The sequence below is a fragment of the Cupressus sempervirens genome, chromosome 9, assembly GCF_028749045.1.
Source record: "Cupressus sempervirens isolate cs-2001-9-10 chromosome 9, ASM2874904v1, whole genome shotgun sequence".
NCBI lineage: Eukaryota > Viridiplantae > Streptophyta > Pinopsida > Cupressales > Cupressaceae > Cupressus > Cupressus sempervirens.
The window spans coordinates 61,631,057-61,650,012 of NC_143126.1; the positions used below are offsets into that span (position 1 = coordinate 61,631,057).

The 18,956-nt window shown below is 36.2% G+C and overlaps 1 pseudogene; it reads left to right on the plus strand.

The window, feature by feature from the left end:
• The first annotated feature begins 1,688 nt into the window (after window positions 1-1,688).
• LOC149537640 (delta(24)-sterol reductase pseudogene) lies at window positions 1,689-2,617 on the plus strand (annotated as a pseudogene).
• Window positions 2,618-18,956: the final 16,339 nt, after the last annotated feature.

Here is an 18,956-nt window from a genome sequence, read left to right on the forward strand (position 1 = left end):
CAAAAATCTTATTTTATTTAGCCACAAATTCACTGATAGGCTCCATTGGGACTCACAATTGAAGCCCTAATTTTGAGTACCATCCTAAAATCTAGCCCTATAAGTGCTTTTTAATGCATGTGTAACTATCTATCCATTTGAGGCCTAAGAGGTGTTTAATGATTTTATCACCTTGCATTAAATATATACACTTGCACAATAAAGATAAATTTCCATTCTAAGTCATTCTATGAAGTTTCATTTTGAGCAATGTCCAAATCTGCATTTTTGCCTTAGTGTCAAATAACAATCAGATGTCATGCTTGCAATTGAATATCTCACACCCAGTAATGTTTCATGACTCAATCCTTTGGAAGTGTTTAGTGTACATACCAAAGAACTTATATTTCATATTTTGAGTCATTTTGATATTTTTTTACTAGCTTTTGAATCCCTCAAAGTCAGTTGTTTAGTATTCTCATGTTGATGCAAATTGTTTAGAATTCTGGGAGGCCCTATTTGACCAGTTATAACTTTGACCCAATTGAACAAAATGAGAAAAATCCTTTTACATTATATTTTGGAGGTTAGATACTTGTTATGTTTCTAATTTGATCTTGTGATGAATCCATTTGATCAGTTTTCAAATGTGATTCCATATAAAATTTGTAACTTTTTACTGGTGTCATAAAGTGCAGATTGGTCAGTACCCTTGTTTGGGATTTCATAAATTGAAATCCATGATAGGTGAAATTAAGTGGATTTTATTTTTGTGTTCTAATCTAAAAGTTCTTCATGTATTCCAGTTTGGAAATCCTAGTGAATCTGTCTACACACTGTCCTACGTCCATTCTGTTTGCAAAAATTGATTTTCTACCAGTGTTTCAGTCTGCAAATTCTAAGTATCCCACATTAACCACTTGCCAATTTCACCCCATTATTCATCATGAGCCCTAATTGAAGATTCATATTCTTCTCATGATAGTGAACTAATTCCCTAGTTTTTGTGCCACCAAGTGTTGGTCTACCCACTATTCAAAGCAGAATCCAAATGTAATTTAGTATTTTCTAACATGTTTTCTTGTAGGCAATTCTAAGAGGGAAACTTTGACATTCAATATCTTTTTAATGAGAATTCATCATGAGATAATATTCTACAAGGTAAGATTATGTGGAACAAAGAAGTAGTGTGTCTAATTTTAGAGCTTAGTTAGTTGTTTTGGCTAGTTTTTAAAGCCATTCAAGGGACCTTAGGGGCAAAAAAATTGGTAATTTACGGGAAAGGTTGAAGATCAATTTTAAATGGTGTTCTAGTGGTTGATTTTGATATTAACTACTCCTTGATGTTCAGTAAGCCTATTTGGAATATCAATTGTTTGAAAATGAAAATTATTTTAGCCAGACCCACTTTGGGGCCTGGCCATTTCCACCATGACTAATAGATTTTTAAGGAATAGTGGATGTCTCAAAAGGAGGTTATGATGATGATTTCTAAAGGATAGGGAGAAAACACCTTTAGATAGGGCAAGGGTTTTTCATGTAATATCCCATGCATCAGTGTATCTTCTATCTTTCTCTACAACCCTACCATGCAAACTTCATTTCCAATGTGTTGCACAATTGGAATAGGGTCTAGATGTGTTATTAAGTTATATATTGACATAAGAATTGTTAGATATTACAAAAATATTGGTTTTGGAGGGTCAACAATGGCTTCAAATCTACAATAGCCAATATTGGGCAGGCCTAAGAGGAATAAAATTTGGTTGGACTACTTTGTGAACTTTAGATTGATCATAGTCATATTTTTTGTGTTGCCTCTTTCTTTCACTTTCTATTTCCTAACCTACTTGGGGGGTGTCTAGTCTAATAGCAAGTCTTTAAAGAGGATGCAAAAAGAACATGATGAAAATGAGGAGAAAGTCATGAAGCACCTTAAGCAGAGAAATCCATCAAAAGATGGTCTCATTTGCATTGCTAGGAAGCCTTGAGTCGGTATGCACAATGTGAACTACAAGAGAGCTAGGCATTTTGAGGTGGATCTCCCCACTTTTAGAAATGTACTTGAAATTGATAAGAAACATATGGTGGATAGAGTGGAACCTCTTGTGAACATGGGCTAGATTACAAGGATGACCATGCCCATGAATCTGGCCCTTGTAGTTGTGAATGAGCTAGATGATCTTGCTGTTGGAGGTTTGATCAATGGGTATGGTATTAAGGGGAGTTCCCACCTTTGTGGGCTGTTTGCTAATATTTTTGTGGCATTGTAGATTTTTTTTATAGATGAAAGATTGGTTAGAGGTACAAAAGGTAATGATTTTTAAAATATATTCTATGCAATCCCATGGTCTCAGGATACATTGAGTTTACTAGTAGTAGTTGAGATAAAACTCATACCAATCAAAGAATACATGAGACTGACCTACAATCCCATGAAGGGAAATCTAAGAGAGTTAGCTTAGGATTATATTGATTCTTTTTCTTCCAAGGGTGGATATTAGGACAAGTTCCATCATTTTATAGAGGGCTCTATCTATAACCCCACTGACAGTGTGTTTATGATGGGGTAAATGCCTCGAAAGACGAGGCAAAGAAAAAGGGAAATGTAATTGCTTGCATTGGAAGAGGTCCATAGTTATGATTTCCTATAAATATATATATTGTGTCTCCATCACCAACAAGCTTGTTAGTAGTAGTGACATAGCTCACCTCTTCAACATTTAAACTCTATTGCTATTCCCACCACCGACTACATGCAAGCTCGTGCACAAAAATTTAGTGCAAAAAAGTGAAGAAAAGTTATAATCCCACATTCATGTGATGAAATATTATTTTTTTCTCTAAATACAAGAGTATACTAGAACATACGTATCTTAAAAACACAAGTTCTTTTGGAAGCACAAGCTTGCGTAGTGGACCCCAGCCAGCTAGATTTGGAGGGAAGCAAATTCTAAACAAACACACATGCTAAAGAAATGATGTCATCTAATGATGTGGAATATGCTGACAAGTTGAAAATCAACATGTGGTATGGATTTCAATGATGCACAAGATGGTGACATGTGGTAGATCAAACGATGGTTGCCATGTTGCCAAGGAATACTTGCAAGGAAGATAAACATTCAACATGGTGATCAGTGATGTTAGTAGAACACATGGACCCACCTACCAACCAACAACTGATACATGGCATTGAGTTGGCAATAGCTGTAGTGAGTTGGATGAGTTAGACATTGACACATGGTAGATGCTTTACATGTGGCATGCAAATTGAGGTGCTGACATGGTAAAAGGTTACCCATGTCATATGGTTGTTATGTCATGATGATATGGAAAATGCTAACTGGGATAGTGACATAGTGACCGATGACATGGTGGTGACATGGCCCAATGACATCATGGGACAAGTGACTAATGAGATGATTCCATGTAGCACCTAGGTCATAGGTGTCGGGTGACTATGTAGGAATCCAATGAATCAAAATGTGGCATGGGGCAAGGTCGGTCAAACCAAGTTTGACCCAGATGGAGAAAAGGAGGGAAATTTCAAGGAGGCATAAAAAATAATTTTTAAATTTTTCTTCTCAAAAGCATGTGCAGGTCAAATTTTAAATAAAATTTCAACTTATCCTATAGTTGAAACTTTGAAAAATATTTAATATTTGCAAGCAAGTGCAATTTTAGAGCCTTAGTAGGAGCATGTTTTTCAAACTAAGATCTTAGGAGTTTATGCTAAGTCCATATAGGAGTATTATATATCACTGAAATTGAGAGAAAACAAAATTTTCATTTTTGGAGTTTTATTTTACACAAGAGGTCACTAGTTAGAGCTATGCAAGGATTTTTCTTAGGTCCCAAATTTTTAGTTTGATTCAGTTAATACAATTCAGATTTGATTTCCAATGAAATGATGAACCGACTGAATGTAAAAGGTAGCATGAATGCAGTTATGGGTGAGTTTTATCATATATAAGTTAGTTAAATGGAGGTTTTATCAGCATTAAAGATGAATTTTAAACATTTTGGAATCATAAGGCTTTTTATCATGGAAGGAGACATATTTTTTGTTTATTACAAAACAATGATGAAAACCAAATTGGATTTCATGTTTAGAAAGATGAGAGATGTCCTACAATAGAAAAAGGAATGGAGATTTAGGTGGACACATGTCACTTCTAGATCAAATCTAGGATTTCATTCTTCTTCTATATCTTTCTCTTTCTCATCTATTTTAGGGGTTCCAATTTTGGAGAAAATTTCTCACTACTGTGAAATCAAGTTGTTGGTTGGTTTTACTTCTTGTCTATTGAGCAGATCTCAAGTAGTGAAGCCCACACATCCATTCCTATGTAGTTTTTAGAGTTTATTTCATGTCTTGTTTCTCTGAGATAATGAACATTTATGATAGATAATCTAATATATCCTTAGTTTCATTTAGTGTTACCTGTTAATGTATTCAATGTTTCCAACAAAGAATACAAAAGGGGATTTACAATGAATTATATGTGTTCTATTCTTTTATCTCCTAATTCTTTAGATGTTGTTAACTTTGTAATTGAATGAATAAGGTTCATTTTAATTTAAGATAGCTTGGGTGAGTTGTGTGTCAGATCTGTTGTTTCTTTTAATTCCAAGAATTAAGTAAATGCTTCAATGATTTGATAGGGTTTTTGGGTGTGTAGATGGGATGCTAGTAAGAATGGAGTTTGGGGATTTCAGTTGATAAACTTAATGTTACTAAAATTTTACACATGCTGAAAATTTTACTTTAAATAACATTGCAGAAAGAAAACATTCATTTTCTATTCATTTACATTCCATCATTTTGCAATCATATAACAATCATGAGCAAATGAGATATAATGTTCATTGTATAAATGATCACTGATATGTACAATTTTCATGTTTATAAAGTATGAAATGAATAGAAAAAGTGTTGAAAATAATGCATCTCACACAAATCATGAGTACAAGTATTGTCTTTCATATGTACTAAGAACAAGAAAAATAAAACATATGGAAGAAACAAAGAGATAACCAGTCATTGCCTTTCATACTTTGACTGGTTAGGTGTTCTCTATTTTCACCTTGTCACCCCTAGTCCAACTCTCGATCTAGCAAATTCCTAGTTCTTCACTCCCCTAAAAGAGAAGAGGTGGGGTTAGATCTTTACGATCTAAGCAATGAATGATTATCTATAGCTCTATACTCACACATGTCATATTTCCCTTATTTTGAATACATACAAAAACAATAGAATGAATTCCTAGTGCTTTAATGCAAAAGAAAAAAATATAATGTTAAAGGGACATATTAACTCTAGTATGAAAACTTTTATTATAATCAAAATTAAATGCAGATCATAGAAAGATAATTTTTAGTGTCACAAGCCTGTGCTCAAACCTCATGAAATACCATTAAAAGAGTGAGCTCCTAAAAATAATAGAGGATTAATGCAAAGAGAAGTTGGGATTTTTGAAAATAAATATTGGGTAAAATATGAAAATAGTATTATTGATGTGGAGAAGTTTTATGGATTAATATGTGGTTCAGGAACTTGCATCCATGCTACTCATACAAGATAATGGAAGGAAACAAAATGTTGTATTGGAATAAGGATAAAATTGAAGTATCATGAAAAAACATTATGGAGGATACATAACATTAGATGATGGCTTATGAGAAATATCTATATTATTATTTTGTTACATCACAAAGAAATCCAACCAACAATCTTATTGTCTTGTAGTTGAATGGTAGCCTAGGTTGCTCAAAATTTGGTAGTTATGTTTATGAGCATGGTCCTTTTAACTTTGAAGCTAGAAATTCTAGAAATTTGGTCTCAAGATCATATATTTAAATTTTCCTTCTACTTTTGTTTTCTATTTATACTCTACAATAGTCAATGACTATAATACTCAAGACTTCCACATAGCTAAAGTTACTCATGGTTTCCTTTTAAAGTGTTTCAAAGAATATTCATAGTTCCTATCAAATCCATTCTTTATTGTTGGAAATCATTTGTAGGATTCTATGTTCCAACTCTAGTATCAAAAGTTTCTAAAGGAAATTTAGCTCGTGTAAAATCTATTCTTAATTCTCAAGGTTATGCTAAGGGTTATGAAGACATCTGTGGATTTAAGATTGGTCAAGAATGTAATCACTACAAATTGGAATGATAGGTTGTTAAGGAAATTGTGGCTTTGTTAGTAAAGAGACACACATCAAAGGGGGGCATACTATTCTTATGTTTGAATAATATTTATTGGAGTCATGGTATTTATAGAATAGAAAGAGCCTCAACATTCTACTTTGGATAACACCTTTCCCTTCTTACATTGAGAGAGTGTGCTATATTAGCCAGCATTATACCGATACCAGAACTTCTTTCTCCATATAAGGATTCTAGCATGGATTGAAAAAGATATATTGCTTAAAGATAGTATTTGGCTTTGAACAAGGAGCAATAGCTATAAAAAAACCCTATACAAAAAGTATCAAGTGTTCAAAATATGCTATTAGCTAGAGAAAATGGGAAGTCAACTTCAAATAATCGTAGGCCTAAGACAATGCAACTTCGTGTAATGGCTAGTAAGCAATAGAACATCATAAATTATTGTCCACACCCAGCTATGAAGACTAGCTCTTAATTCTCAAATTATTATAACTTGGCTAAATTCATTCAAAATAGATATATCAAAATGAAAACATAGATGGCTTCATAAGAATTGACTGATTCAAAGAAAATTGGAACCTCCCTTTCTACAATTAACATTCTTTCTATTGAATATAAGATTCATAAAGGAACAAAAGCTAGTAAGAAGAATAATTAGCTAGCTGAAACATAAAGAGGAAAACGCATGCAAAATTGTAATGAAATATTTTTGGAACATTAGAATTTAGAACCTTACTATGTATAATTTTCTATTTTTTCTCCTAGATTATGACTGGTTCCCTTTTATTTCCCTTCTTATCATATGAATGAGATATACTAACCGTTGTTTGATCTATGAATTCTTAATATAAGAGTGATGATGTTCCTATTAACACTACATGTAATTGTGTAATTTATTTTCCTTAGTTCAATCTAATTGCTAATCTGATATTCTCGTGAAATAGGAAAATACTACTAATTCATTCATCACTATTGACTATCTTGTCTGGTATGGCTTTATTAATAAGAAAATATGAATTTGTTATGGTCTAGGATGACCTTCCAATGTTTTTGATGTCCTACTTGATATGTTTTATTATGATGGCAATAGACTATGGCATTGTTATTGTTTTATGACACTTGTAATTGTATGTCCAAGCCAAGGCAACTGCTACTCCTTGTTTCTATGTGCTTGGGTCAATAATGTCGGTGATTACCTGTCTCTACATGATTAGCTATATATCCTTCCCTCCACATTTTGTTTTAATTTTTTTCCATGATTTTTATTTTGTGAATGGGATCCGGTGCTATCACAGCCGATACTATCTCCTTCTATTCCTCTGATGTGGCTCCTTACTACTCGCGACTTGGTGGATATCCTGATTCGGTTATCATTCACATCTTTGTAATTGTGAATGATTTATTCCATGGTGTATAAAATGCTCCTCCTCCTTCTATGTTTGTTCTTTAATATGTGTTTTTGAGAGTGGTCAATAGTCGCGACTTGTAGACATTAATCAATTAGTTATGGTTATGCTTAATATATATGTTATTTCATATAATAAATATATATTTATATGTTGCTATGATATTTGAATACATTTAGACTATTACTCTTATATTTATATACTCATACTTTATTATCACTATTGTATCATATGTATTAATAGATACAATATTATATTAAATTTAGTAATCAATTCATTAAATCATTTTTAAATGTGATAATAGTTAGATATATTATTGTCATATTGATTTATATTGTAATTATAACATTTATTTACTTTTATATATTGATATTATTATTATTAATAATATAAATAATTAATTAAAATAAATAGATCATATTTATAGTTTATCAGTATTATTTCTGTAGGAATAGTGTATAGTGATCAATGAATTAGTAGTATTTTCCTATTTCACAAGAATATTAGATTAGCAATGAGGTTGAACTAAAGAAAATCAATTACACAATTGTATGTAGTGTTAATAGGAACATCATTACTCTTATATTAAGAATTCATAGACCAAACATGGGTCGGTGTATCACATTCATATGATAAGAAGGGAAATAAAAGGGAACTAGTCATAATTTGGCAGAAAAAAGAGAAAATTAAACATGGTAAGGTTCTAAATTCCAATGTTCCAAAAATGGTTCATTACAAATGGTATCAGACTAGAAATCATGCCAACCTCTGAAGGAATACCTAACTTTGGGGCGCACTTTCTAATTTTCATAGGCTGCTTACTTGGAGGTGCTGTCAGATTCTATGTGAGGCATCACCCTGAACTTCATTATAAGGAAAAGGTCAGAGAACAAATAATCAAACACATCAAAGAACAACTGATAAGTGAAAAGGATGTGACTGATACATCTGACCTTTTATCCGATTATTGAAATATTTGAAAGGAATTATAGTGCACATGTTTGATCAACAATCTTGCGCAGTGTCTAATGAACTCATTCATACATCTATAAAGGTTTATTGGGCAGCACATAGGAATTTTTAGTTACTAGTCTAGGAAATGAGGAAGCAAAGGTACATGCTAGCTATGCTAGAGATGGTTTCTATGATAATAAAATGTTGTTACATTTTCACGACCCTGCAAAGATGAAAACAAAAAAAGGTTGTGTATGAAGAAATTTACTATCGCTGAGATTTTGGCACTTTGCAATAGCTGAAGGAACTGAGTTAAAGGTGAAGAGCAGTTGAAGAATCTATCATGGTAGTGTTAATGCATTTGTAGCAGATCCTAGAAAATCAACATGGTATTAGTGGTAGTAGTTCTATCACAACAACAATTACAAGAGAAGTGCTAGCTAGAACAACTTCTAGAGTATAGCAGGATATTCAAAAGGTGAAACAATATTTTCCTTTGTTGGAAAATTTGGTTTCAAGTATTGAATCAGTTGGAGACAATGATCACATTCTTCAGTGGACTATAGATCTTAGAATACATTGAACTAGTGCTTTAAGCGTGTCTTCTCCATTTAATCTTGGGGGTCCCAAATTCTTCCATTGGATAACTTAGAATTTGAATTTGGAATTACCATTTCTCTGTATGGTGCTCTCTTGAGGGAAAGGGCTTTAGAATTCCTGTATTCAAATTTAGTTGAATCTACAACTCTTTTTAGAAAGGCATCATTCAAGAGCCTATCAACATCCAATTGACTATTCAGGAGAATAGTAATAAGTCATCATGTTCTGATGAAAGTTACATCTCAGAGGCTTTTGAAAAAATGTAGATAACTGGTGTGTAGAATTCTTAGAATGCCGAGGAGCACATGAAATTAGAAGGTAAATATGTGGAAGAGAATACTAAAGTGGGTGAGAGAAACATTGAAGATCCTTTTTCACTGTTGTCTTTAGAAGAAGAAGAGATATGATCAAGGGAACATAAATAACATTTAGTCAATGAATAGGGAGGGAAGCCAATGGAGCTTCGAGGAAGTTCAACCATAGTTAAAATATGAAATTGTAAGTTTCTTTAATTAATGTAATCATAAAGGTGTAAAATTTATTATTTGAGAAATGATTTAGGGATTTCAAATAGCTTTTCTATGGAGTCTACAATCAAGGAAGGTCTATAAGATGCCTTATTGTAGTGCTAGTTAAGGGAAAGAATATATAGAAACCCTACTGTATATAACTTTTCTATGGAGTTTGCAATTAAGGAAGGTCTATTAAGACACCTTATTGTATTAATAATTAATGAAAACTCAAATTTAACTTTCCTATGGAGTCTGCAATTAAGGGAGGTCTATTAAGAAACCTTATTGTAGTACTAGTTAAGGGAAAGGCCATATTTAACTTTTCTATGGAGTCTACAATTAAGGGAGGTCTGTTAAGATACCTTATTTTAGTACTCGTTAAGGGAAAGGCAATATTCAACTTTCCTATGGAGTCTATAATTAAGGGAGGTTTGTTAAGACACCTTATTGTAGTACTAGTTAAGGGAAAGGCCATATTTAACTTTCCTATGGAGTCTGCAATTAAGGGAGGTCTGTTAAGCTGCCTTATTGTAGCACTAGTTAAGGGAAAGGCCATATTTAACTTTCCTATGGAGTCTACAATTCAGGGAGGTCTTTTAAGACACTTTATTGTAGTAATAGTTAAGAGAAAGGCCATATCTCACTTTCCTATGGAGTCTACAATTAAGGGAGGTCTGTTAAGATACCTTATTGTAGTACTAGTTAAGGGAAAGACCATATTTAACTTTCCTATGGAGTTTGTAATTAAGGGAGGTTTGTTAAGACACCTTATTGTAGTACTAGTTAAGGGAAAGGCCATATTTAACTTTTCTATGGAGTTTGCAATTAAGGGAGGTCTGTTAAGAAACCTTATTGTAGTACTAGTTAAGGGAAAGGCCATATTTAACTTTCCTATGGAGTCTGCAATTAAGGGAGGTCTATTAAGACACCTTATTGTAGTACTAGTTAAGGGAAAGACTATAAGGGCATCTATCCTTCCTATGGAGTCTACAATCGGGAAAGAGGTGCTATGATACCCTATTGCAATACTAGTTAAGGGGTCTATGATACCCTAGTGCTATAATAACCTACCAACTTTCCAATGGAGTCTGCAATCAAGGGAGAGCGGTTAGGGCAACTTATTGTAGTACTAGTTAAGGGAAAGATAGTAATGGAAAATTTTCACAAGAATCTTTTTAGCCAAACAAGCAATCCACTAAGTAGACCACCCCATGCGGATGCCTAAAATTTGCCACTAGGGCCAAGGGGGCTAAAGTTCTACTCTTGGGCTTAGTATGGAACTGGCTTGGATTAACTTATGATTATTCGAATTTCTTTGAAGTTTATATATACTTATATGCATGTATTGATGCATATTTTATGGTTGCAGGATTTATAAGCCTAATGAAGATGTATAGTCATTGTGCATTATTAATCTAAGGATCTATTCAAGACTATGTATGATCTGTCTACATCGTATCTACTTCATGTCTTCATGTATATATTTATATGCTTCGTGTTTTCATTATGTCTTCATACATTCATATGTATACTTTGCATTCAAATGCATACTACATGTGTGGCTCTTTTATAGAATAGAATGAAGTAATCTGACAAGTAAAAATTTGAATGGGATCTAGTAGTCAATTTCGTTATATAAGGTGAAACAAATGGGTATGTGCAAGATCATGGTGTATCAAACTATGGCCTTAAGTGGAAGTGAAAAATTAGAAAATTAGGGTTATGTCAACTTGACACATAATTTTAAAGTGGTTATGAAATTTATATCAAAAATTTGTAAGAAAATAATCTGTAGGAAATTGAATGTAGTTTCTGTTACCTTTTTCTTACCCGCCAAAGGTTTAAATTTTAAATGCTCAGCTCATCTAATGGCTAGCCATGGAAATATTATTTTTTATGCCAAGATCGGACCTTATGATGTATTTCGCAGCCTGCAAGATCTTCTCCATTAGATTTCAGCAAGATCGACGGTCGGCGCGATCTCGCCATTAGAGATGTAGGAGAGTTACCATCAGCGACATCGTGCCCAATTGACAAGTGCCTAGTGGGTCTGACGAGCAGGCTACAACGGACGGCAGGTCGGGAAAGTTTTCTGGCACCGCAGGTGCTATGTCGCTATCGCACACCGGTCAAAAAATCTCCATGGCGACATAGCGCCCGACGGAGATGCTCATGTCGGTGGGCGACACATTTCCATGGACTGGAAATTTCAAAACACGGCAAGGCACCATGGCGCCAACGGAAAACCAATGCATTTTCTGATGGCGACATAGCACCCAATCAGAAAATCCACTATGGTGAGGAAGGGTTAGGCAAATGGGTCCCGTCGGTACTCTGCAATGCAATTTGCCAGCCCGGCGTCAAGATGGTGAATCAGATGTAGCCACGTATTCATCAATGGGGTCAACGTGATATGGACCCTTCGAGTTGGAGCTTCGTCAGACTAGGGAGGTGTCTCATTGGGCCAATAAAGAGCGACCACGTCCTCCAAGTCAGAGTTCAGTCAGCGTCACCGGTACATGGAAGGGTAGGATCTCCACCGTCAGATTGATCTAGATCAGCGGATGGCGCCATCTCGCTATGGCAGAGATGCACGGGTTTTAACATGGCAACATAGTGACCATCCACCACGTGTCAGCGAGAATCAGGTCTTACCCATCGGCGTCAGGAGAATGAATCAAATGCTGACACACGTTCAATAGGCCCAATAGTTTTGGGAGGAATGGTGAGTCTTCACGATCGTCAGATCTGTAGGGATCTAAGGCTGGCGCTATCTCGCCATCGACAACTGCCCGACAGTTAACGTTGGCGACATAGCGCCCAGGTGCCACGTATCTTGATGGAACCAAGTTTCATGTAGCCAGCACGGTAAGGATTAAGTGATTGTCAGACCAATAGGGAAGTGCCATATGTGTCGCGAGCCTAGTGACTTACAAGGGAAGGGAGTTGCGGAACTCCATGATCATTGGATCGAGGCCAATCGACGGTAGGTGCCATCGCGCTATGGTGGAGATGTACGAAGGTTATGTTGGCAACATAGCGCCCGGCCGGGAAGTGTGACGGAAAGCAAGTTTATGACAGGCCAGTTTTGCGGTGGGAAGAGGTCAGGCAGTTGAAAAGTTTAGAAATGCTGGTGGGGCGCCATGGCGCCATCGAAAAACTCACAAGGTTTTTTTTGGTGACATAGCGCCCAAACAGAAAACAGACCATGACGGACTCTCAGGCCTGGTGGGATCGAAGGACGGGACAAGTGGGATGAGCTATCTAACGTCGTGGCCTCGTGATTGGTCTGGGTGGTACCTCATCTACCATGGTGGCATTTCAGAATACACCACGTTTGCATCAAAGGGTGAGATGGAAGTTGGGTGCTCTCTCACTATGGGAAGGTTGCCTCAATTTTCCCATAGTGACATAGCACCTTAGTACCATGTGCCAGGTCAGTGGGGCCAAGTGTTAGGGAATTTGCCAAAATGGTGCTACGTTAGGCCAATGAAGGACTGCCACATATGCCAGATCAGAACATAGACATGAGGTGGTACTAGATCTTCAACGCAACCAGCATGTTGTAGGGGCGAGCTCTACACCGTCAGATCTGCAAAGATCAGCGGCGGGCACTATCTCGCCATGGAGAAACTGCATGAATTTTCTGATAGCGAGTTAGCGCCCATGCACTGCATGTCCTCGTGGGTCTGGATTTGGATGCGTAGTTAACATCACAGTTACGATTGATAGTTAAGTTGCCAAGTCAATGATATAGTCTGGTTGGGGCATCGCAGTCATAGTTTGGTACCACCACGGATAGAGATAACTGTTGGGCGCTATGTCACTATTAGGAACTTCAGGGCATGGCACCCATAGCGACATAGTGCCCAGTCAAACATAAAGGTGTGGTCAGCGCGTGAAGAGGACTGCCAGGGTGGCAAAGGGGAGGAAAGTGATTGCCCCACGTGGCCCAGTCAGCATGTGGACCTAGTTGACCTTTTTTGACCCTGTTGTTTTGTGAACCAAAAAGGATAGAAATTATTTATTTATTTTTGCCGTGGATCTGATTTGATAATCAATTGCCACCAACTTAGAGTGAATATCAGGTGTAGAGGGACACTCCATCTATCCAGTCGATCCATCTACCATGTTAGGGAATGTTTTGGTGCCATTTCTATCTTCTCTAGGCTCTTTCTCAGAAAGATATGAGATTTCTTGGTATGCAAGCTAGGATTCAATCAGATCTTCAATTGGATTCTCAAGATGGGAAGTTAATGCCAGTAGGTAAGAAGTGAGTGTGACACAGAAATCTTTAATTATGCCTGATCTATAAAGACAATTTGGTGACTTGTTCTTAGGGTTGCATCTTCCTGATTTTCTCTGTTACTGCTTGTAGACTTGCAGTGTAGAATCCCTGTGTCTCTGAGCTACATAGCATCCTGTGTCATTCTCTTCAGTGGTCAATGTGTATGTGCTTCATTTTTCCTCTCATTGATGCATTATTGAGATTAGTGGTCCACATATTGTATCTACCTTTGGCCTATTGGATAATATACAAGTGAAATCTTCTTTTCCTGGTGTCATTCAGTTGGTTTTCTGCTCCGTATGTGATTATTGATCGATATAAGTCTAGACGTGTATGACTTTTGTATGTTACCCTAGTTCTGTAGTGCATATATGGGCAGGAATGAGTCTGAACACTCTGTTTTGGTGCATCACTGCCTTAGATTAGACTAGGCAGATTTGCTTTAACGCTCTCTTTCTCCCTTTCCCTTTTGAGAATAGATAGGTGCGCCCTGATAGTAAGAGGAAGCCGACCTTCTCCGGAGACTCAACCTCGTAGTTCAAGTCCCACAGCTTGGAGGTTGTTTCCATGTTTCTAAACTACTAGGCCTTATCAGGAGAAAAAAATAATTGATTGGTCAAAAGTTTGAATTTTAATGCAGTACTACAAAAATTTCAGGGTAAAAATAAAAAGTAGGTGTATGTCTAACTACCTTAATCAAAATCAAATGATAATATTTTTTTAATATAATTATAGATATGAAAAGTAGACTCATGCCCAGATGTGATGCATATTTTTTGGTATTTTTATTCCAACTAAATAAATAAATATGAATTTTCTACCAAAACTTTTTCGAAAAAAAAGTCCTATGTCTGACCACCTTAACTAATAGAAAATTTTACCAAATTAAATTTTTTTTTTCTTATACTAGGCGAAGCATAGAATGTGATGCAACTTTTAGATTTAAAAAATGTTATACCGTTTAAAAATTATAGCTATTTTTCAATCAGTATGTCAATCAACACTTTACAATAATCTTCATTGATAATTAACTAATAAATACTTATCGATCTCAACATTTGACAAAAAATATATTGATAAAATCTCGAGAGTGTTATTAAAAAACTCTTTTCGTTTCATTCAATTTCAATGAAAATAACATTGTCAGATGACTACTCGAATTCTGAGTATCACTAAAACCCTCTTCAAACACATCTTTTGGGTTGATCGGGTAGGCTTGGTAAATACAAAGCCTAATCGGATATCGGATTTGAAATTGGATATCGGATTTGAAATTGGATATCCGATATGGCTAGGTGAATTTTTGTGAGAAATTTGAAATCCCAACCCATTTTGGAGGGAAAACCGGATTTAAGACTTATACCTTATGATTTATAAATTATTTTTGTTATATTACTATGTAAATATGTATTATAATATGTTATAAATATATAATAACGTAATGTAAAGATATAAGATATAATATATTAATATATAATAATATATTATGTTATTCTCATTATAATCTATAAATATAATTTAAATTATTATTATTTTTTCTAAATATAATAACGTAATATTTTTATTAAATATAATAATCATATATATATATATATATATATATAAATATATGTTATTAATATATATTATTATATTAATATGTATGTTATTAATAGATATGTATATTATTAATATATATGAGTCAAAGGGGGTCATAGGTCACTTCGACACATTACATAACATTATATGTCCCTAGGGGTCTTAGGACCCCTAGTGACATATTAGAATCATTCTTATGGGTCGAAGGAGGTCATAGGTTGACTTATGACCCCATTCGATGCACTACACGATGACATATGTCCCTAGGGGTAATAAGACCCCTAAGGACATATTAGAATCATTCTTATGGCTCAAAGGGGGTCATAGGTTGACCTATGACCCTATTCAACCCATTAAATGATGACATATGTCCCTAGGGGTCTAGGACCCATAGGGACATATTAGAATTGTTCTTATGGGTCAAAGGGGGTCATAGGTTGACATATGACCCCCTTTGACCCATTACATGACGACATATGTCCCTAGGGGTCCTAGCACCCCTAGGGACATATTAGAATCATTCATATGGGTCGAAGGGGCTCATAGGTTGACTTATGATCTCCTTCGATACATTAAATAATGACATATGTCCCTAGAGGTCCTAGGACCCCTAGGGACATATTAGAATCATTCTTATGAGTCGAAGGGGGTCATAGGTCTTATGAGTCAAAGGGGGTTATAAGTTGACCTATGACACCCTTCGACCTATTACATGAAGACATTTGTCCCTAGGGGTCCTAAGAACCCTAGGGACATATTAGAATCGTTCATATGGGTCAAAGGGGGTCATAGGGGGTCATAGGGTGACCTAGGACCCCCTTTAACCCATTAAATGACGACATATGTCCTTAGGGGTCCTAAGACCTGTAGGGACATATTAAAATTGTTCATATGGATCAAAAGAGATTATAGGTTGACCTATGAACCCTTTCGACCCATTAAATGATGACATATGTCTCTAGGGGTCTTAGGAACCCTAGGCACATATTATAATTGTTCATATGGATCAAAGAGGGTCATAGGTTGACCTATAACCCTCTTCGACCTATTTAATGATGACATATGTCCCTAGGGGTCCCAGGACATCCAGGGACATATTAGAATTGTTCATATGGGTCAAAGGGGATCATAGGTTGACCCATGACCACCTTTAACCCATTACATGATGACATATGTCCTGAGGACCCCTAGGAAGATATGAGAATAATTCTTATGGGTCAAAGTGGGTCATAGGTTGACCTATGACCCCCTTCGACACATTACATGACAACATATGTCCGTAGGGGTCCTAGGTCTCCTAGGGACATATTAGAATAGTTTATATGGATCGAAGGGGGTCATAGATTGACCTATGATCCCCTTCGATCCATTAAATGATGACATGTATTCCTAGAGGTCCTAGGATCGCCAAGGACATATTAGAATTGTTCATATGGGTCAAAAGAGGTCATAGGTTGACCTTATGACCCCCTTTGACCCATTACATGATGACATATGTCCTTCCGACCCCTAGGGACATATGAGAATTTTTCTTATGGATCAAAGGGGATCATAGGTTGACCCATGACCCCCTTCAACACATTACATGATGACATATGTCCCTAGGGGTCCTAGGACCCCTAGAGAAATATTAGAATTGTTCTGATGGGTCAAAGGTGGTCATAGGGTGACCCATGACACCCTTCAACCCATTACATGAGGACATATGTCCCTAGGGGTCCTAGGACCCCTAGGGAAGTATTAGAATCATTCTTATGGGTCAAAAGGGGTCATAGATCAACCTATGACCCCTTTTGACCCATTACATGATGACATATGTCCCTACGGGTCATAGGACACCTATTGACTCATAAAATTGTTCATATGGGTCAAAGGGGGTCATAAGTTGACCTATGACCCCCTTTGACCCATTACATGATGACATATGTCTCTAAGGGTCCTAGGACCCCTAAGGACATATTAGAATGTTTCTTATGGGTCAAAGGGGATCATAGGTTGACCTATGACCCCCTTCGACAAATTACATAATGACATATATCCAAAGGGTTCATAGGAACCTTAGCGACATATTAGAATCATTCTTATGGGTCAAAGGGAGTCATAGGTTGACCTATGACCCTCTTTGATCCTTTACATGATGACATATGTCCCAAGGGGTCCTTAGACAACTAAGGCCATATTAGAATTGTTCTTATGGGTCAAAGAGGGTCATAGGGTGACCTATGACACCCTTCAACCCATTATATGATAACATATATCCCTAGGGGTCCTAGGACCCCTAGGGACATATTAGAATCATTCTTATGGATCAAATGGGGTCATAGGTCAACCTATGACCCCCTTTGACACATTATATGATGACATATGTCCCTATAGGTCATAGGACACCTAGAGACATATTAGAATTGTTCATATGGGTAAAAGGGGTTCATAGGTTGACCTATGATCCCATTCGACTCATTAAATGACAACATATGTCACTAAGGCACTTAGGACCCCTAGGTACATATTAAAATTGTTCATTTGGGTCAAAGGAGGTCGTAAGTTGACCTATGACCCCCTTTGACTTATTAAATGATGACATGTGTCCTTAAGACCCCTTGAGACATATTAAAATTGTTCATATGAGTCAAAAGGGGTCATAAGTTGACCTATGACCTCCTTTAACCCATTACATGATGACATATGTCCCTAGGACCCCTACAGACATATGAAAATTGTTCTTATTGGTCAAAGGGTGACATAGGTTGATCTATGACCCCCTTTGACACATTACATGATGAAATATGTCCCTATGGGTCCTAGGACCCCTAGGGACATATTAGAATCATTCATATGGATCGAATGGGGTCATAGATTGATCTATGATCCCCTTCGACCCATTAAATGACAACATTTGTCCCTAGGGGTCCTACGACCCCTAGGGACATATGAAAATCATTCTTATAGGACAAAGGGTTCATAGGTTGATCTATGACCCGCTTCGATGGATTAAATGATGACATATGTCCCTAGGGGTACTGGGACACCTAAAGAAATATTAAAATTATTCTTATTGGTCAAAGGTGGTCATAGGTTGACCTATGACCCGCTTCGAACAATTACATGATTACATATGTCCCTAAGGGTCCTCAAAACCCCAAGGACATATTACAATCATTCTTATAGGTCTAAGGGGGTCATAGTTTGACCTATGACCCGCTTTGACCCATTACATGATGACATATGTCCCTAGGAGTCATACAACCCTTTAGGGACATATTAGAATGCTTCTTATGGGTCAAAGGGGGTGATAGGTTGACCTATGACCCCCTTCGACACATTACATGATGACATATGTCCAAAGGGGTCATAGGACCCCTAGAGACATATTAGAATCATTCTTACGGGTTAAAGGGGGTCATAGGTTGACCTATGATCCCCTTCGACCCATTAAATGATGACATATGTTCTTAGGGGTC